At 52.6% G+C, this 22,039-nt stretch overlaps 1 pseudogene; it reads left to right on the top strand.

Annotated features, from left to right (window-relative positions):
* Window positions 1–2,032: 2,032 nt before the first annotated feature.
* On the top strand, window positions 2,033–15,790 carry LOC119245147 (testis-expressed protein 30-like; annotated as a pseudogene).
* The last annotated feature ends 6,249 nt before the right edge of the window (window positions 15,791–22,039 follow it).

Genomic DNA, 22,039 nt, shown 5'->3' with positions numbered 1-22,039 from the left:
CCCGCCCTCCCTCCTGGCCACCCGCGCCCTTGGCCCCCCAAGGAACCCCAGCCCATCTGTGTCCACCCCACGCCCCAGGCAGGATTTTTCACATGAAGGCGACCTCCACACAAGGTCAGCAGCAAGTCAGACTCTTAGGCACTGGAGGGGACGGCAGGAGCGTCAGGACAGGGAACTTGTTGTGGCACCAACAACTCACGCTTTAGGGATCCAGCTTCTGCCCCGTCTCATCCAGGCCCGGGCTGTCTGCTCGTTGTCCTGCTCAGCCTGTCCCCCATGCAGCCCTACTAACCCCGCCAGTTCCTCCACCCACCTGCCAGGTACAGGAGGGCGAACGAGGGTGGCGGCAACTTTCCTGTTCCCTGTGGACGGGGCTCTTCCTGGCTCTGATGACAGGAGCCCCCGGTACCCTCAGAGGTTAGGGGAGGTGCTGGGGCCTAAGGAGGAACCACGGTCCTGGCCACACAGGGGTCAAAACTAAGGAAATCACCTCTGACACACTCAGGGCACTAATGATCACTGGGATGTGCCACAGGACAACACAATTAAGACAGTGACCTGAAAAAAAGCACTTGTCCCTCTGGAGGAAGGTCCCTGAGGGCTGGAATGTGGACAGTGTCCAACCCGCGGACAACAGCTCAAGAGCTCAAATAGCCCAGCTCTGAGGCCCTGCTCTGTCCATGAGGCGGCACAGGATGGGGTGCAACATCCTGTGAGTGCTCAGAGGCTCCCCACGAGCCCCGGCCATGGAGTGAGAGGCCGGGACACCCTCTGTCCCACCATGGGGACAACCTCAGGACAGAGACTCGACACGGCAGCGGGAACTTCCCCCCCAGACTGCAGTTATCTGCCCCACCGCTTGCAGGGGAGAATCCACTCACTCTTGAAATATTTTAGATGTCAACCTTCATTTTTAGACTTGAGAAAGCTCTGTCGTTAAACTACTCATTTTAAAAATAATACAAGCTAATGAATTCTAAATGAGCACAAGTCACTCAGTGTCCCACTGCCATATCAGCCTGTGGAGAGACTCAATGACAGAAAAAAAAAAAAAAATATATATATATATATATATATATCTTAAAAATATATATATTTATATATCTTAAATATATATATATATATTTAAGATGATCAAAGATACTGACTTTTAATATATTGATCACATTACAAGATTTTGATTTATGGGAGATGTGACGGTTTTTGCTTCATACCTGGATTTTAGCATTCAGGACACTGAGTATGTTTTTGTACTGAACAAAATCACAACAATTAATGAGATTAGACTGTAGCAAAGAAAGTCCAGAGGAGGCGCAGCAGACCCCCACTGTCTCCCCGCTGCTCCCCTCAGCAGTGTGTTTCAGTCCTTCTGCCTCTTTTGCTCCCTGCTCTGTCTCTGGGGAATCCTCTCACTCCTGCACCTCTGGCCTGTACCCAGGTTCTTGTATAAATAAAAATTAAAAAAAAAAGAAAATCCAGAGGAAATTAAAATTATGAATTGTTAAATTGAGAATGTTATGCCTTTTCATGCTAAATAGTATGTCAGAGAGGAGTCAAGTAGAAAATCAATAACTCTTACGGCAACATGTTGACCACTTCATGGCCCTGACATGAATGTGAGGCTGGCAGGGACGTCTATTTATGGACGTGAATTTGGGATTTTTCGCCAACTCCCTCACTCAGGGATTATTAGCGATTTTGTAAAACAAAGTCACACTATTTAAACAGGGTCAAGAGGAGATAGATGTCAAAAATTATTTCATCAGGCGTGCCCCGCGCGCCGCTGCGTCCGGGGGCGGGGCCTGCGCGCGCGTGCGCAGTGGCGGGGCGCGCGGGTGGCGTGGCGGGGGCGCGTGGCGCGCGGGTGGCGGGGGCGCGCGTGGCGCGCGTGGCGCGGGCGCGCGCGGGTGGCGGGGCGCGCGGGTGGCGGCGCGCGGGGTGGCGGGGCGCGCGGGTGGCGGGGCGCGCGGTGGCGGCGGCGGCGAGGCGGTAGCTTCTAGCCGGCAGGTTCGTTCCCTGAGGGGCCTGAGGGCAGCGCGCGCTGCCGGCCACTGTCCCGTCCCGGGAGATGTCCTTTGCTTCTCAGATGTAATGCACTTTAAGTTTGTTATTCGACAGTGAAAATGAGTCATACAGAGGTTAAATTAAAAATACCCTTTGGAAATAAATTACTAGATGCTGTTTGTCTGGTACCTAACTAGAGCTTAACATACGGAATAATTCTTACACATGGAGCATCAGGAGATATGAACCTTCCTCATTTGATGTCACTGGCATCCCATCTTGCATCTCGGGTTTTTTTTGCCTGAGATTTACCTGTAAAGGCCTTAATATTGTACATAGAATTAAGGCATATAAATCAGTACTGAATTATCTAAAGACCTCTGGAGAATATAAACTTGCAGGTGTTTTCCTTGGAGGTCGTTCAATGGGCTCCAGAGCAGCTGCTTCTGTAATGTGTCACATTGAGCCAGATGACGCTGATGACTTTGTTCGAGGTCTCATATGTATTTCTTACCCACTGCACCTGGGGTTCCCCACCCAGGGGACCATTGCCTTCTTGCACCCGCTTCTCTTCTCCCTGGTCTACCTGTGTGCCCTTCTGGGGAATGGGATCATCGTCCTCATCACCACCCTTGACCGGCACCTCCACACCCCCATGTACTACTTCCTGAGGGGTCTGTCCTTCTCGGACCTCTGCCTCATCTCAGCCACGGTCCCCAAGTCCATCACCAACTCTCTGAGGCACTGCAGCTCCATCTCCTTCTTGGGCTGTGTCCTCCAGGTCTTCATGGTGATTATTTCAGCAGCTACAGAGCTTCACCTGCTCACGGTGTTGAGCCTTGACCACTATGCTACCATCTACCACCCCCTGCACTATGATGAATCCTGAGCACGGACAGGTGTGTGCAGCTGACAGCTGTGTCCTGGCTGGGTGGGGGTCTCTATGCTGTGATGAACACAGCTGGAACCTTCTCTTTGTCCCTCTGTGGGTCCAGCATGGTCCACCAGTTCTTCTATGATGTCCCCCTGTTATTGGATATTTCCTGATCACGAAAATTAATGAGCAAACTTGTCCCCATTCTCATTAGTGTGGTCTGGGTTATGTGCTATTTTATTTTAATCGTTATTTCCTATGTGCACATCTTCTCTGCTGTCAGGAAGATCCCATCCACAGAAGGGAAGGTCAAAGTCTATTCCACCTGCCTTCCCCACCTGCTGGTTGTGGTGTTGTTTGTCTCCACTGCATGCTTTGCTTATCTGAAGCCGACCTCAGGGACCCTGTCCATGCCTGACCTGGTCATTTCTATGTTCCTCATGGTGGTGCCCCCCACCTTTAATCCCGTCATATACAGTCTGAGGAACCAAGCCATGAAGATATCTATGGGGAGGTTGCTGAAGAGGAGACTATCCAAGGAGTAATGAATCTGCCTACTCTTTGTTCAGTAATAGATTTTCTTTACAATGACTCACTAATTTTTCAGAATATTTACTCTTTTTCCCTGACTTTAATTTTTAGACCATTTTAAAATTTATGAGATTGGCAGGAGGGTACAGAGAATTTTCTTCTTGCCTTTAAACCTGCAAATAGCAGCCCTCACCCACAGCTCTGTCATCACAAGATGCTTCTTCCGTCACCCGCACAGGCACAGAGACCCGCCGTCCTTGTCCACGACCCTCGCCTGCGTTACGGCTTCCCGTCCTGATTTTACCTTCCGTGCTGGGGACAATCGCGCAGTGACGCGCTCATTCTGGTGACATGACTCAGCACCTTTCACTTGCTGACCGCTCTGGCACTGCTGCTTCCTCCCTGGCCCATCTGCTGGCCAACACTGACCCTCCTTGCGTACCCTGGTGGCGTTTCCTGAACGTTGCAGCGTTGACATCATGCAACACACAGTCATGTCCCTCTGTTTCCCCAGCAATAAAATGCATTTTCATTTCTCCCTCGGTTTTTCATGGCAGCGTCCAGTTGGAGGATCTGCTAAGGCGCCTTGTGAGAGCCAGGGTGTCCGGTGCCCCCGTGGGTGCTGAGAGCGAGTTCCTCGCTCTGGTTCCCCCTGGGCCGTTTGTCATCGTGCCTGGTTGACCGTTCAAGGCCTGCAGTGTCTTGTCATCCTTGTTTCCTTGTATTTTTTTTAATATTTGTGTATTTATTTATGCCAGCCCTGGGTACAATCTCTTCGCTCTTACTGCTCTGCTTCTCGGGAAAGCTAGTGGGCTGCGTTGACAGGGACTCACTTCTGAGCTGACTCACTCCTGGGGGTGTATTCGCATGTCATCTGGCCAATGGCCACACCTTCTTGATGAGCAGCTTTTCAGTCATCTAGAGGCCGGGAGTGCACTGTCTAACTTTGCTTTCAATTTTTTTTTTTTTTTGGAGAAGCTGTGGGTATTTACATTGAACTGCCATTGGATGCACAGCGTATTGGGAAGTCCTTCCCCACTGACGGGAGTTAGCAGCTGTTTCCTGCACTCCTAGTGCCCCCTTCAGGGTCCCCCAGAGCTGCAGCGAGCTGGGGAGGTGTCCACCATGGTGTGTGCCCCTGGGTGCTCTCTGGTGAGTGGGGGTCTCTAGCAGCGCACACCTGAGGGGCCAGTGTCGCCAGAGACGGTGCCTTCCCCACGACAAGTCCTCACCGGGCACGTGGACCCCGGGGCTGGATTGGCAGCCCAGCGGTGTGTTGGCCACTGGCCTGGGTTGGCTTCCCTGGGCTGAGATGCACCGCACCCATTACAGGGGCTGCTCTGTGTCCTGGCTCAATCTGTACTATCAGGGGCTTCAGGCGCAACCCCAGAGGGCAGAGACAGAGAGGGCAGGCCACAGGCCTGGATTCTACCCTTGTTGGGGTCAGGGTGGGCTGCATGGGGTTCCGTCTTTCCTGGAGAATCTGATCTGGGTCATCCACGCAGAAGGGCTTTAGGCGGCCGGTCCTTGGTTACCCGGAGGTCTCCACGAGGGACGTCAGGGTGGCCCACCGGGCACCTTACCTGGCTGTAGACTGCTGTGTTTATCTATATGGTTGATCTCTATGCCATGTTTACCCATGTAAGACCTATGCGGTTGCCTCTGGTCGTGCACAGACCAAGGGGTTCGCCGGCACCCCCAAACTAGCATGCTCTTCATGGGTTCTGCCATCAGTCACATGAAGAAAACATACTTTGTGGGAAACATCTGAGGGCAAAGAGGTGTAATAGAGGTTTGAGTGCACAGAGAAGAAAGGCAAGAGTTTCCCAGTAACAGCAGAAGTCACCATCCCCTCGTGGGGAAATCCCAGCCCACCAGGTCGGCCCCACATGGCTGCCGAGGCCTGCAGACTGCCCCCAGTCTAGGGCACCTTCTGGCGGGAGCCACAGGAAGGGGCAGAAGGGGCCAGGTGCGGCTGGGTTGACAGGAGCAGAATCAAAGCCATGGGGCTGCGGGGGGCCTCGGGCAGTGGGGCAGAGCCTGCCTGGTCACTGCACCCTGTCCATGGCCTGAGGTCACTTTCCAGCCAGGAGGCGCCTGCAGGAGGGAGGGATGAGCTCCTGCCAGCCTGAGCCGCCCAGAAGGGGTGAAGGGATCTGGGTGCAGTGAAGGAATTTGTCGGAGCTGCGGGCGTCCCGGAGCCCAGAAGCTGTAGACCAGGGCCGGGCGGGCAGTGGCTGCCATGGAATGTCTGTGTGACTCCAGATCAACAGCCAGTTAGAGACGAGGTGTTGGGGGGTTGCTTGGGTGTGATGCAAGCGCCTCTCAGGTCTGCGGCGGAGCTTACCCTACAGCACACATGACCGGTTTAATCCTGTCCTTGGAGTTTTCTGGCTTCCCGCTTGTGGCAGGCAGCAGAGAATCTGGAATTTTCTGGCCACAAAAGCACTAATCATTCTGGCGGTGCCCATGTCAGCCTTCCCATGACCCCCCACGTCTGTCCCCAGGGGGTGTCTCCTCCATGGCCGGTGTCTCCGCCAGTCCTCCCAGTCCCTGGAGCATGTCTAAAGCCGGGAGGTGAGTGATCATGTGTCTCTGCTCCCTGTGCCAGCCGCAGGGGTGTCCCCGGGGCAGTCAGCACCGCCTGCCCCTGTGGTTCCCTGGCTGGCCGCACACTGCCCTCTGGGGAGCCCAGAGGAGCAGAGTCCTACAGGCTGGCTGGCCCGTGCTCCTGGGGCGTGGGGCACTGCACTGAGGCAGGCAGCACCCCCACACCCTCCCCTAGGTCTACACACCCCCTGCCCCACCTTCTGCTTGCACAGGTTCAGGTGTTATTCCCTCCCGGGTCTCTGCTGGCCCGAATCCCCGGACAGCAGCACCGACTCTACTGTGGGGAGCCCGGTGGTGTCGGAGGTTCAAACTCTGTCCCCACGAGTCTGGGGAGGTCATCGTGGGTCACCACCCCCATGAGCTCTGAGCTGGGCCCAGGACCCAACCCCCCAGCAGACCCATCACTGGCTTTGATGATGGGACTGAACTGCCTCTGGCACCCTCAGTGCACTAATGATCACTGAATGTGCTTAGGACGTCACCAATTAAGACCTTCAACAACAGCATCAAAAAGCACTTGTCCCTCTGGAGTCAGGTCCCTGAGGCCTGGAATCTAGACAGTGTCCAACACATGGACACCAGCTCCAGAGCTCAAATAGCCCAGCCCTGAGGCCCTGCTCTGTCCATGAGGTGACAGCAGGATGGGGTGGAACATCCTGTGAGTGCTCAGAGGTGCCACGAGTACCCATCCATGGACTGAGAGGCCAGGATACCCTCTGTCCGCACCATGGCCACAACCTCAGGAGACAGATGGACATGGCAGCAAGAACATTCCCCCCAGACAGCAGGTATTCTGTTTTGTTTTTTTTTTTTGTATTTTTTATTTATTTGTTTATTTATTTATATTTGTACAAGTACTGGGTACAGTCAGAGTGCGGGAGGGTGAGAGAACTCACCAGAGCCAGAGCAGGGAGCAGAGCAGGCAGAAGGACCAAGGTAAACTGCTGAGAGGTGCAGCGGGCAGCAGGAGAGGTCTGTACCATGTTAGACCCTCACTGGGCTTCAGAGGCTATGGGCAGCTTCACAGCCCAGCACTAAACTGCCGCACCACTGGGGAGGCCCACTTTGTTGTGTTTGGTACTGTTATTATCATTTGTTACACTGATGTCTTAATGTGTTGGATTACCCTTATTTTCATATGTTGAACCATCCTTGTGTCCCTGGACTGAATCCCACTTGATCGTGGTGTACTATCCCTTTGATGCATTGCTGGATTCTGTTGGCAGGATTTTGTTGAGGAATTTTACATCAGTGTTCATTAGGGAGATTGTCCTGTAATATTCTTTTTTTTTGAGCTGTCTTTGTTTGGTTTTGGTATTAGTACAATGTTGGCTTCGTAGAACGTATTTGGTAGTATTCCCTCTTTTTCAATTTTTTGAAATAGTGTGTGTAGGATAGGCACTGATTCACTGCTGAACATTTGGTAGAATTCATTTGTGAAGCTGTCTGGGCCTGGGCTTTTGTTTTTGGGGAGTGCTTTGATTACTGCCTCAGAGACCATACTTGCTGACCTGTGCTTTTTCCCAGTGGTTCTCTGAGAAATGGAGGAGGGGCAGAGGGGAGCACCTCAACACAGGGACTCGTATTCAAGCTAGGTGTTCTGTCTGCCCCATGTTCACCAGGTGCTGTGTCCACAACTATATGGACCCCGTGCTCTGAATTCTGTGCTGTAGGTCTCCATTCCAGTGCTATCAGATTCAAAACGCTGGCTGTCACTCTGCAGTGCCTGCTGCTATGGCGCATCCCACATCCTGGATCCTGTGCCTAGCTCTCAGTTCCAGAATAGGGGTCTTGCTCCATGCCTTATTTCTCTTCTTAGCCCCGTTTGCATGGCCCATCCTTTCTCAGAGCCTGAGTGTGTTTTTGGGATCCCTGGTTTCCAACTATCAGGTTGTTGGTGATTTTGCTCTGGTCGCTAGGTGGTGCCAGAGATCTTTCTTTCCCAGTGTCCTTGGGTCTGGGGAACAGAGTGGGGGTGTTGTGGAGGACCTCAGCAGCATGGGGGTGCTGTGTCTTACCTGTGCCCCACCATTGTGGGGATCCCACACCCTGAATTTTGTGTCCCGGTTCTCAGTTTCAAAGCCCTCAGATACAGGTGAGCAAGTGAAGCTTTGTAGCTCCTGAAATAACCACCATGAAGACCAGGACGACACAGCCCAGGAAGGAGATGGAGCTGCTGTGCCTCAGAGAGTTGGCAATGGACTTGGGGACCGTGGCCAAGAGGAAACAGAGGTCCAAGAAGGACAGACTCCTCAGGAAGAAGTACATGGGGGTGTGGAGGTGCCGGTCCAGGGTGGTGATGAGGACGATGATCCCGTTCCCCAGAAGGGCACACAGGTAGACCAGGGAGAAGAGAAGCGGGTGCAAGAAGGCAATGGTCCCCTGGGTGGGGAACCCCAGGAGGACAAATTCTGTCACGATGGTCAGATTGGTCACCACTGGAGCCATCACTGTATAAAAATGTGGGGAGGAAGAAATCAGTGCTCTCCATTCTCCCCAGACTGAGAGTAACTGGGTGCCTCATACAACAATCACAGCAGCTTCTCACCACCCACACTCCTGGTCTTCCCGAGGCTCATCCCTAGTCATTCTCCAAGTAGCTTCATCCTGTCAAAGAATTGCATTTTCACCCTGAATGTGCCCTGTTACATTTTCCAAGCTTTTCATATGAAAGACACAAAGAATTGAAATTTCAGCTTACACTAACAAGACCTGGAAAACCCTCACACATTTTCCAGTCAATGGAGGGAACCACCAGTGGACCAGGCCCGCCTGTGTCTGTCCTGTCCTCCTGGACCCTGCCAAGCCAGCCCGTGTGCCTGCTGTCCAGGAATCCAACGTCAGCAAGGCCTGGAGAGCAGTGTCCTGTGCCAGAACCTGCTCTTACTGCCCCACGCGCGCAACAGGTCTGTTTACAAAACCCCCTGCTGTTTACAAAACCCCCATGGGTTTTGGGCTTTTACTAGGAGATTAAGGAGACAATGACCTGCTGTGCTCTTCTCATTCACAGAGTCAATATTCAGCACAACATGAAAGGTCTCAACTCATCAGACATTGCCTCCATGCTCCTGAAATTCCATCCAAATCAGATATGCCATTAATTAACTGGGGACTGGGAAGGACAGCTTTAGCATTTTATCTTTAGCCTTGTTTGTTCAGTTTCACTGAGTTTAATGTCTTCTTATTAATTCCTGTGATTTCACTTACAATTGAACACAAAGTCCCTTAGTGTGCTCATGGGCTGAACACAAAGCGGGCAGCCCTGGAACCAGATAGTTGTCACACGTAGCAGGAAAGGGGCAAATCTATTAAAACCACAATCAGAGCTACACCTTCAATTAAAGGAAAAAAAAAGCATTTTCTCCACTGAAACTGCTCCCGACATTTGCCTGTGAAAACTGCACAATTCCTGCACCAGGCAATAAAAATACCACTTTAGCTATCACTACTTTTACTAATTTTATTGTGGAATGAACAATTTCTACTTTGTTCTCAATCTAGAATTTTATAAATCTATGGAATTTTTAAATCTGTAGTCTTTTTGGGCCTCCCCTGGTGGCGCAGTGGTTGAGCGCTGCGCTGCGAAGCTGCCCGTAGCCACTACAGCACCAGTTTGATCCCTGGCCGCCGGCGAGGTACCCACATGGCATGCAGACCTCTCATGCCGCCCGCTGCTCCCCTAAGCAGTGTACCTCAGTCCTTCTGCCTGTTCTGTTCCCCGCTCTGGCTCTGGTGAATTCTCTCACCCTCCCGCGCTTCCGACTATGCACAGTGCTTGTATAAATAAATAAATAAATCTTAAAAAAAAAAAAAAAACAACTGTAGTCTTTACATTGCTGGGGTAACATTGCATGATGGGGTTCACCCGAATTAGTGTGTAGCCCCCCAGCCACGGCGTCTCCACACCCACCACCCCGGCACTACAGGCCTCACCTGCCTTGGCCACTGCCCCATGCCCTGTGCCTGTGGTCCTGCCCGGCATGGTGGTGACTGGGTCAGCTCTACGTTCGGGTCTGGGCCGCCCCAGAGGGCCTCTGGGTCTCTTCCAACTCTGGCTTCCATGACTTAGCACTGTCCCCCTAACCCAAGTGACTCTCCCGGACACACACCAGCACAGCCCCCGCAGCCTGCGAGGCAAGTTGTCTTTTAAATTTTGCTTCCTGCGAAGTCAGCAAGTGGCGTCCGCAGAGGAGATGCCAGATCCCAGCTGCGCGGCTGAGAATCCGGCTCTGATGCCTCAGAAAACTCGGGGCAGGCACGAGTCTGACTCCAGGGCAGGGACTTGATTAACTTTGACCTTCCTGCTGGTCCCCTGGGTGCTCTCCGTCCGACAGCCCCTCCCAGGTCACCCCCAGGGAGGAGGGCCGTGCTCTCTCCCGCTCATCTGCTTTACTAGCCTCAACCTCAAACAACCACCACTGAGCAATGAGGGCCCCGAGTGTGCCAGAGGTGATTCCTTAGTTTTCACCCAGGGAGGACTGGAACTGGTTCCCCCTCAGGCCCCATCTCCTCCACTGACTGCCACGGGGACAGGTGTGGCCTGTGGACAGAGCCACGGATGAGCCACATCCACAGGGAGCTGGAAAGTCACCGTCACCCCCTGTGCGCCCTTCATGGGGGAAGTGGGGGGGGCAGGAGGAGGGGGCAGTGGTGGAGGCAGGAGAGGGAGAAGGGAGGAAAACCAGGAAGAAATTCCCCAGGAGCGAGAAGTGGAAGCCCCTGGATCTTGGACACGAGAATTTGTTAGTGTCTCAGAATTTGTTTATTTAAAAACACCATTTATTTTCAGCACCGATAAATCTGTCACTGCATTTGAACTGTTGTGTTCATGACAGAGGCTTCTGTTTATCTTCCAATTTTATGCAGATGATGGGGAAAAAGCAGGTTTTCCTGTGTCCGTTGAGAAGGGTGGGCAGCACTGCTGTGTGCGAGGCTGAGAGTAGACCTGCCTGACCTGTGTCCCAGATCTCCCTGAGCCGCACTCTCTTGTTCCCTAAAACCCCAACAAGCTGTACCAGAGTGCCCGGGACACAGCTTCTGTGTGGCAACAGGCCGGGCTGCTCAGCCGGGCCCTGGGCCATCAAGGAAGCAGGAGCCCAGGCCATGGTCACTCATCCAGGTCTGATGATGACCCCCCTGGGATTTGGGCAAAGGATAGTTAGTGCTTGACCCAGACAGGCCACCCAGGACACCAGACCTCCACCCTGCCTGGACTGGGCTGCCCGTGGGAAGGGCGTCTCACCATGTAGAACCTTGAGTTTATGGGGTAACAAGTTTCCCCACTGCACACAGGAGACAGACAGGTGGATTGAGATAAGGAGACACCCTTCACCCCGGGACAGAGTCCTGTGAAAGGAGAAGGTGTGAAAAATACATGCAGCAAAGCAGGTCAGACATGGACACACACAAGGGGGTGGGGTGGAGGGGGGCACGGGTAAAGAGAACAGGCATTTGAGCAGGGAAACACATTAATAGTCTTGGGGAACAACCTCCTGAGGGCTCTGAGAAGGGATGAGAGGGGACAGGGGACAAAGAGGGGCTGGTGTCCCTGTGACACAAACACGTGTCTGGCTGGAGGACACAGGCATGCACTTGTACACAGTCTCCGTGGCTGAGGAAAAGAAGGGTGAGCTTGGGCCTCCCCTGGTGGCACAGCTGTTGAGCGCTGGGCTTTGAAGGTGCCCGCAGCCTCTGCAGTACTAGTTCGATCCGAGGCCACCGGAGAGGGTACCACAGGGAGCTACAGAACTCTCCTGCCGCGCCAACTGCACCCCTCAGCAGTGTATTTCGTGAGTCTGCCGGTTCTGTTCCCCACTTTGGCTCTGGTGAAATCTCTCACACTCCCATGCTTCTGACTGTACCCAGTGCTCGTATAAATAAATCAGTCAATAAAAAAAGGGAGAGTTATACTAGCTGGTGAAATAGCCCTTCATCTGTCTCCCCACAGCCATCTTCATGGCTTGGTTCCTCAGACTGTATATGACAGGGTTAAAGGTGGGGGGCACCAACTTGTAGAACATAGAAATGACCAGGTCAGACATGCATGGAGTCACTGACGTTGGCTTCATATAAGCAAAGAAAGCCATGCAGAGAAACAGCACCACAACCAGCAGGTGGGGAAGGAAGGTGGAGTATACTTTGGCCTTCCCTTCTGTGGATGGGATCTTCCTGACAACAGAGAAGATGTGCACATAGGAAATAATGATTAAAATAAAATAGCAGATATTCAACACCACACTAATGAGAATGGGGACAAGTTCATTCATCAAATTTCCTGAGCAGGAAATAGCCAATAACTGGGGGATGTCACAGAAGAACTGGTGGACCACGTTGAACCCACAGTAGGACAAGGAGAAGGTTCCAGCTGTGTGCAACACAGCATAGAGACACCCACCCAGCCAGGACACAGCTGTCAGCTGTACACACCTGTCCCTGCTCATGAGGACCTCATAGTGCAGGGGGTGGCAGATGGCAGCATAGCGGTCAAGGCTCATCACCGTGAGCAGGTGCATCTCTGTACCTGCTGACATAATCATCACGAAAACCTGGAGGACACAGCCCGGGAAGGAGATGGAGCTGCTGTGCCTCAGAGAGTTGGCGATGGACTTGGGGACCGTGGCTGAAATGAGGCAGAGGTCTGTGAAGGACAGACTCCTCAGGAAGAAGTACATGGGGGTGTGGAGGTGCCGGTCCAGGGTGGTGATGAGGACAATGAGCCCATTCCCCAGCAGAGCGCACAGGTAGACCAGGGAGAAGAGCAGCAGGTGCAGGAAGCCCATGGTCCCCTGGGTGGGGAACTCCAGGAGGACGAATTCTGTCACAGCCGTGAGATTGGTCACCCCTGGAGCCATCATCTGTATAAAAAATAAGAGGAATAAAACATTGTCAAATCTTCAAGTATTGAGCATAAAATGGGTTATCAGCATAGTATAATAATTCATTCTATCCACTGGGTAATTACTCCTTCTAGGTCCTACCCAGTCTAATAACCTCATCTAGGTGTCCTGCTGCTTCAACCTTTTATATCCATCTCTTGTGTCATTATTATGCGGTCCAACTTGTCTATGAAATTTATAAAGACTGCAAATTTCAACTCTCCCCTAAAACTTGAACAAATTAGAATCTCACATTTGTCAACAAACGCGACTGATAGCACCCCTCCACCACCGCCCCAGTCCCAGGGCTCCCCGCCTGCCCATGACCCAGCGTCTCTGCCCAGCACACCTCCCTGAGGTTGTCCAGGGCTCAGCCCCAGAGGACACGTGACTATGCCCAGCCCTTACCCACCCTGGAAATCCTGTCCCTGATCTTTGAGCACAGCCATGGTCTGTGGAGGCCCCATAGTGACAGGTGTGCAGAGAGATGGGGTGTGCGGGTTCCCATTTTCCTGCTCCACAGGACCCAACTCTGTCTTGGAAAGGAATGATCTGGGCTCCGCATCCCCGTGTGGCGTATCCTGATGCCTCCTCTGTCAGATTCCTGCCCCTGTGGCCTCACTGCTGACTCTTGGTCTGTCCCCTCATTTCCTCATCTCCTTGACCCTGACTCCCCACATCTGAGGACCCAGAGACCACGTTTCCCACAGAGTCTCCTCCTGGGTCACACCCAAATGTCCCTCCTGCAGGATGGGCTCTTCCACCCCGGGTCTCTCCCGGCCCCTCTGTCCCCCTCAGACTCATGCACGTCTGTGTAGGGAGGAGGCCGCTCCAGAGCTGAGCCGGACGGTCCGTGTGTGTGGCTGTCCCTGCCAGTCCAGGGCCCTGGGTACCTCGGGTGCAGGTTTGTTCCTCCCCCCAGGCCTGTGTGTGAGTGGGGAAGTCTGGACACGGGGCAGCCCTGCCCTCTCTCCTCTCCCCCCCAATCTCATCCTCACCTCTCTCCCTTAGGATGACAGTCCTTGTAACAGAAGGGTTTAATGGAGAATGTAGGAAATACATTGATAGAAATGCATTAGTAGAAATAATTTCAAAAGTTTAATAAAAAAAATAAGGATATTATATTGTGGAATTTGTAGACATCTTTTGAGAGATTCAAAGTACATATTGTAACAAAGATGTAAATGTTGATATATATTTTTCCATATTTAACTACTGTTACTTTATTTTACAAATCTCTAACAGTCCTAGTTCTGTGGAACAGGGGAAATACCCAGTTCATTTCCACAAATAGTCAGATGTCCATGCCAGCCTCTCTTCAGTGTGAGTCCTGAGATAGTCAAAAATATTGTTATAAAATTTGTTGAATTTCTACTTCATATCGGACATAATACTAGGAACAAAAACAAATAAAAAGAAATTTAACAATAAGGACTTTGAAATTTCATCTTAGTTACAAAATAATCATTAATTATTGTGATTTCATACAATATTTAACACATACTCACTGAGTGAATGCTAAAATCAGTATGTAATTTTATTGTCACGTAATCATAAAAATGTAACCATATGATGAGTGTATTAAAATGGCATAATTTGTGGAAGATCCTCAAATAACTTAAGTTTTCTCTCACTGAGTCTCACCTAGGCTGACAGGGAAGTGGGATATGAGCGACTTGGGCACCTTCAGCATTAGTTGTCATGATTCAGAAAATAAATATTTTAACTACGGCACTTTCTCAAGTCTAACATGAGCCTTGACATCTGAAAACTCTGAAGTGTGAGTGGATTCTCCCCTGCAAATGTCTCGGGTCAGATACCTGCTGTCTGGGGGGAACGATCCTGCTGCCGTGCCAAGTCTCTCTCCTGAGGTTGTCCCCATGGCAGGGCAGAGGGCGTCCCGGCCTCTCACTCCATGGTCGGGGCTCGTGGGGAGCCTCTGAGCACTCACAGGATGTTGCACCCCATCCTGTGCCGCCTCATGCACAGAGCAGGGCCTCAGGGCTGGGCTATTTGAGCTCTGGAGCTGGTGTCTGGGTGTTGGACACTGTCCATATTCCAGCCCTCAGGGACCTTCCTCCAGAGTGACAAGTGCCCTCTTTGAGTTGACCGTGTTAGTGGGCATCATCCTGTACCACATCTCAGTGAGCAATTACTGCACTGAGGGTGCCAGAGGCAATTTTCTTAGTTGTTCACACCTGTGTGGACAGGACTCGGCTCCTCATCCTCCAGTCTCCATCACCCTCCACTGACCGGTCACGGGGGACCTGGGTGTGGGCCTCGTGATGAGCCATGTCCAAAAGGCGCTGGAAAGTCAGAGTCACCCACTGTGTGCCCTCCATGGGGAGACCTGGGAGGTGGGCATGAGGGGGATGGAGAAATGTGGAGGCAGGAGGGGAGAGAGGAGGAAAACCAAGAAAAATGTGAATTTGTTCATGTTACTAAATATTTTTATTTAAATGCCACTTTATTCTCCACACCTATAAATGTGATACAATCTGAATCTTCGTGTTTTACTAAATCTTGTGTTTCTGTTACAATTCGGGTGAGTCCCGAGGGGTGCTGTCTTTGGCTTGTCCACTTCTTGGTCTGTGTCTTGGGCTCTGAGACAGCAGTGGGGGGACCCTCTCCCAGTGCTGTCTCCCAGGTACTCATACCTACCGGGGCAGGGTGCACGGACAAGTGGCTATTTGGGAGGGAGATGGGGCAGTCCTGGGCCACATGCACCGTCCTGCCCAGGACCCGGTGTCTGCCAGGCCCCGCCTACGGCTGCTTCAGCAAGATGGTGCCCGCCACAGAGGGGGCTGAGCTGGACAAGCTGGGGTGGGGGGAGGGAGACGCAGCCCGGGCTGTGCTCAGAGGCGCCGCTCCAGGCCCCGCTGCCGCCGGCTCCTGACCCCCAAAGTCTCCAAGCCCGTCGAGGACCCGCCCGCCCCGGGGCCGCTGGAGACACCCGGATCCAGACACGAAGCCACACTCTGCCCCGTGTGCCCGGTGGGGTCAGCCTGGTCCGTCCACAAGCAGCTCGGGCTTCGGCGCCTCCCCGGCCCGCGTCCACCCGCCCCGCCGGCCAGCGGCTGCCATGCAGGCGCCGGGGTCTCGCCCGATGGAGCCCAGAAGCGGGCGCTGCCCCAGGCGCGCGGGCAGCGCCGGCCAGCGGTCGTGGTCACCCCCGGTCACCGCGCGGCCGGGCGACAGGTCAGGGGCGCGTGTGCGGGGTCCCTCCTGGCCCGGGGCGGCATCAGAGCCGGAGTGTCCCCGCTCCGGGGTCCGGACCGCGCCCCGCTCTGAGGGGGGCCGGGCCTCGGGCCGCCTCGGCCAGCGGGGACGCAGGACAGGACTAAGCCCGCGCCTGGACGGACGTCGGCTTCTCCGCCTTCCCCTGCGGTGCCCGCGCACTTATTCCCCTCAGCATCCGAGTCCCTGTCCCGCCCCGGGCGCGTGATCCCCCCTCTCCTCAGAGCCCGCCCTGCTCTCCTCAAGGGTGCAGGCTTCAGCCTCAGGCCACCGCCCTGCCCCTCCCGGGCTCCTCCCCTCAGCCGCCGGGCCGGAGCCTCTCGGGCTGCCCCGCCCCCAGCCCCAATGGACCACTTCGCATCCCTGCTCTGAATGGGCCGGGCCCGACCGCCCAGGTGCCTGATTGGTCCACGCCCCGCCCCGGAAGTGTGGCTCTCCATAAAAGGGCCTGAGGCGCCAGTGCAGGAGCAGCTCGCGGGGGAGCTCAGGAGGGGCTGCGCCCCCCCACGTGGGCGGCTCCGTAAGGGGGTTCAGGGGTGCTGGACACTCCCTGAAGACTTGGCCGATCCGACCCACCTGGCCCCGCCCTCCTCTCCTCAAGTGAGTGTCCACGGCCCCGCCCTCGGCCTCCGCCCAGGGCCTGGTACCCAGGACCCGCGACCCGACCCGCGGACGGGACCAAGCTGGCGGCGCCACATCTGTCAGGTCCGTCTCCCACCACGCCAGAGCTGCCGCATGTCCACCGCATGGGCCATCTGGGCCTGACCCCACAGCAGTCACTCGGGCTCCCCACCCCCTGGTCTCAGAGACAGAGGCGAACTTGGGAATCCCCCGCTCCAGCCTGGCCGAGACCGTCGCCCGCGGGCAGACTTGGCAGTGCGTATGGCGTCCCGTCTGTGCCCTACGGGCCATCAGCGGAGTGTCCACCCCGGCAGCGAGAGGGCCGCAGAGAACCAGTCTTCGCCGGGCCTGGCAGTGGCAACCCCGGGAAGCCCCTCCCTCCCCGCCCCCGTACACCCCTCCCCACACTCATCCCCCCATAGCGTGTGTCCACCTGGTGACCGTGGTCATGGCATGAGGTCAAGTGCAGGCTCCGCCAGCCGGGAGGACACACATGACAAGTCCCAGACTGTCACGATGCATGTTCGCCTTTCACTGAAATGTGGTTATTTGTGCCCGGAGGGCAGCTAGGTGGGGGTCATGGGGTGTCCCCTGGGAGCCCGGTGAGAGGGACACGTGCTGCCCAGTGGAGACAGGCTATGGCCACAGACGTGAGGGGTCTGGCCCTTCTCCCTACACAGGGGATCTCCGCTGGCATATTTAGGGGGCCAGATGCAGAGGCCTGTCAGCCAGGCAGTGTGCCCTCGTGTCCCCCACTTGGCCTGCAGCATAAGCCCTGCTCGCCCCTGGGGGTGACCCTGCCCCTGGACACTGCGAACCCCAGATGTCCCAGACCCCAAGATGCCCAAGGAGAGGACACCCCGCCAGGGGCAGGTGGGGGCCATTGACATGTCCAGGCGTCCTTTAGTGCCTCAAGGAGAAGTTGCAGGGGGATGTGGGTGCTACTCGTGGGGGTTTTGGGGGAACCCATGTGGTCACTGAGACAGTTGTCATGTCTCAGCCAACGAGGAGAATGTCGGTCCTTCCCACTTGTCCTGGCTGAGCAGTGTCCAGCCCTGGGGACCCAGGCACATGTGAGTCTCAGAAAACAGACTCAGGCGCTCTGTCTCCTCCCCTCACCCTGGGGGGAAGACAACAGGGGCAATTAGTGTGATGGATTGAAAATGATCAATTTGAGGTCCTCCCTGGTGGGCAGCGTTTTGAGCCCAGCACCATGAAGCTCTCCACAGCCTCTGAGCAGAGGTTCGATCGTGGCTGGCCAGGGAGCTCCCCGCATGGCAGGACCGACCTCTCCAGTCTCCTGCTGCTCCCCTCAACAGTGGGTTTCAGTCATTCTGTCTGTTCTGCTCCGGGCTTTCTCTGGTGGATCCTCTCAACCTCTCGTACCTCTGGCCTATACCCTGGTTCTTGTATAAATAAATGAATAAATATTTTAAAAATGATCAATTTGAAAAGTCAGACATCACAGGAAATGACCTGACAAAATGATTAATGACACTTAGATTCTATCCAATAATAAAATCAAAAAGAGGCAATGGGAATGCAAGAGATGTTATGCAGCCACAGCCAGCATCTGTGACCTGTCCACGCACGTTCAAGTGGCGGCAGGTGTGAGGCAGGTGAACATGCTCAGGAGCCGAGAAGGTTTCAACCTGAATAAAAAGTGTGAGGAGGCTGTGGGCTCCTGAACTCCCCGAGGAAAATGTCCGTGGGGTCTGAGGCTGTGTTGCATTGGGGTGTCTCTTTCTGTTGCTGGGTTTGTAGGTTTTGTGTACTTTATAGACACTCGCCCTTGTCAGGTGTGTGATGTGCACCATCATCTCCCAGTTCAGGGGTCTATTTTGGGGATGGCATTTCTGAGGCACAGAAGCTCTCTGGTGTGGTGGGGCCCACTTGTTTATTTTTGCCTGTTTCTCTGTCCTTGGCCTTGTGTCCCAAAGTCCATCTGTGGGGTGGATGTTCAATGGGCAGCCCCTATGTGCTCTTGCTGGTATTTTAAGGCTCCATCTAATCCAGACTTTTGATCCATTCCAAATTGTTGTATTTAGGAAATTAGAAATCCAAACTGAAATGCGTTGTCACCTGTGAGAAGGGACCAGTCAAGAGCCTGGACACAGCAAAAAGGTGAGGGAGGAAGAGAAAGGGCTTCTCACTTCTGCTGGGAAAATGGCTTGGAGATGTCTTCAGACAAAGAAAACAGAGCAACCACAGGATGGAGCAACCTCTTCCTGGTATTTATCCCAGAATGTGCAGACTCGACAACTCGGAACATGAACACCTGTGTTCCCAGCAGCACCATGCACTGTTGCCAGTCCTGGCCCCAACCCAAGTGCTGTGGACAGAGGAGTGAATACATAATGTGGATCCACCTCAATGGAATACTACACGGCTCTTAAAAAGGTGAACTAGTGCCCTTAGGAACCAAAGGTGGACCTTGGGATGTGTATGCTAGGGAGGTAAGTCAAAAACTGAAAGATATTGGCTGGTCTCACCCGTCTGTGGAATATAATATAAAAAAAAGTAACTAAGGAAATACAGTGGCAAACTGTATTGGAAATGTTGGACTGAGTGCAAAAATTTGCTCATTACCAGACAGAACCAGGGAGGAATGTAGAATTGTGACGAGGGACCAGGCACTGCAGGGCATTTTAGATTCTGAGTGGACACTGGTGCTCATGGGGTAGTGAAAAGTGACCCACGATGAAAACAGTAAAAAGTGAAAATGAGTGTCCTCCTTTGATAAGAACAAATAACAAATTAACATGATGTTGGGATGAAACACTCATGGTAAAGATCCCTTCTCACAGACACTCACTGCATTTGTTCAAGGAAAAATAGAAAATACATCCACAGGAATCTAACCAGGGAATGATGTCATATCCCTAGGGGATGGGGACTGTGCTCTCATGCTATCACTGAAATGAGTATTACTTTGAGTGATTTTCTAACTCACGTTTCATTCTGAAATTTGAATGGATGAGTCATGTATTGTGATTAACTACATTTTATTATCATAAATAGTTTCATGGACAAAATGTGCTCACTGGAGAGCACAGGAGAGTTGGAAACACGGTGACCTGCTCCTGGAGAGGAGGAACATCACCCCCAACTCAGATTCTCAGCATTAGGGAAACAATAGTAGAACCTCTGTTGGTGCAGTGCAGAGGTGTAGAATTATTAAAAAAATAGAAAATATCACCAAGCTTTAGTTTGAATAATGTTTTACATAATAAAAAAAAATAACACAGTTCCCAAGTGGAAGAAAAGTGAACTGAAGTGTAATCTACAAGACGGTGGAGAAGACCTGGTAGAGGATCAAGATACAATCTGGAAAAGTAAGGGAACCTAAAAATCAACACAATCACAAGTTACAAATTATAAACTTTTAAGTAGAAACAGTTCTTCAAAGATAATTCATGTAACTTGACTTTTGAAAACACTACATCGAGGGGGTGCAGTCACGTTGACATCAAAACAGGCATCACAGAAATTAATATTCCATCCATTCCATGTTTCACTCATAGATCCCTACTAACCAAGGAAGCATCCATCCTTCCACCTCTGGCAGAGTCAAGTGTGGTTTCCTTTGTCCTTTGAGCAGCAACATAAATTTCTGTTAGTGGAAGAGGCCCCATTAGGAATCAGGAGGGGTGGGGGAACCCACTCAACTGTCTCCCCTCCCCTCCACAAGTCGGGGCCCTCAGTGGAGATACTCAGGCTGAGGAAACCCAGTGCCCAGGACTGAGGTCCCATGACATGTGCTCCCGATGACAGATCCCCCTTTACCATGGCTTCATGTCACATAAACATTTGCGATGTGTGAGTTCTAAAATATTCTTTCTATGCCACATGCATTGTTAGCAACTGAGAGCTGGATTCAGTTAATGAACATCACACTGGTGGAAGGTCGGCAGAGAATTACATTCTTCGGGAACTACAGCTTATGGAGAACATGAGGATATAAATTTCTGGCAAAGAAAATCCTAATGCAAGAAGTCTGGACTTTACAAATGATGATATTAAGACTTAGAGGAGAGAAAATAGAATAAATGAGAGGTTATAAATGTGGATTGTGATACCTCACTTCTTATAGTATTGGCCCTTCATCAGTCTCCGCACCGCCGACTTCATGGCTTGGTTCCTCAGACTGTATATGACTGTATTAAAGGTGGGGGGCACCACCGTGTAGAACATAGAAATGACCAGGTCAAACATGGATGGGGTCCCTGAGATCGGCTTCAGAAAAGCAAAGAATCCACTGGAGAGAAACAGCATCACAACCAGGCAGGTGGGGTAGACTTTGGCCGTCCCTTCTTTGGATGGGATCTTCCTGACAGCAGAGAAGATGTGGACATAGGAAATGATGATGAAAATAAAATAGAAAGTACTCGACACCACACAAATGAGAATAGGGAAAAATTCACTCAGTATATTTCCTGAGCAGGAAATAGAGAATAACTGGGGGATGTCACAGAAGAACTGGTAGACCACCCGGTTAGACCCACAGTAGGACAAGGAGAAGGTTCCAGCTGTGTTCATGACAGCATAGAGACCTCCACCCAGCCAGGACACAGCTGTCAGCTGCACACACCTGTCCCTGCTCATGATGACATCATAATGCAGGGGGTGGCAAATGGCAGCATAGCAGTCAAGGCTCATCACTGTGAGCAGGTGCATCTCTGTACCTGCTGAAATAACCATCATGAAGACCTGGAGGACACAGTGCGGGAAGGAGATGGAGCTGCTGTGCCTCAGAGAGTTGGCCATGGACTTGGGGACTGTGGCTGAGATGAGGCAGAGGTCCGTGAGGGACAGACTCCTCAGGAAGAATTACATGGGGGTGTGGAGGTGCCGGTCCAGGGTGGTGATGAGGACAATGAGCCCGCTCCCCAGCAGGGCACACAGGTAGACCAGGGAGAAGAGCATCGGATGCCAGAAGCCCATGGTCCCCTGGGTGGGGAACCCCAGGTGGACGAATTCTGTCACAAAGGTGAGATTCATCCCCCCCTGGAGCCATCATCTGTTATCAAAGAGAAAAGAGAAAGAAATTGTCAAACATACCATATTAAACATAAATTTGTTCTAAGCATAGGATAATGATTCAATCTATTTACCAGGTAATTAATCCTTCTAGGGCCTCAGAGTCTAGTATCCTCATCTGCTTGTGCTGCTGTATTCAGCCTCTGTTTCCATCTCATGTGTCATTATGTTGTCCAACTGGTCTCTGAAATTTGGTAAAGAGCAGAAACTTTCAATTTTCCCCTATAAACTTGAACAAATTAGAATC

Source organism: Talpa occidentalis, unplaced genomic scaffold (assembly GCF_014898055.3).
Source record: "Talpa occidentalis isolate TD23 unplaced genomic scaffold, MPIMG_talOcc4v2.1 talOcc4.14, whole genome shotgun sequence".
Lineage (NCBI taxonomy): Eukaryota > Metazoa > Chordata > Mammalia > Eulipotyphla > Talpidae > Talpa > Talpa occidentalis.
The sequence above is the reverse complement of the archived record's forward strand: the minus strand, read 5'-3'. Positions and strand labels throughout refer to the sequence as shown.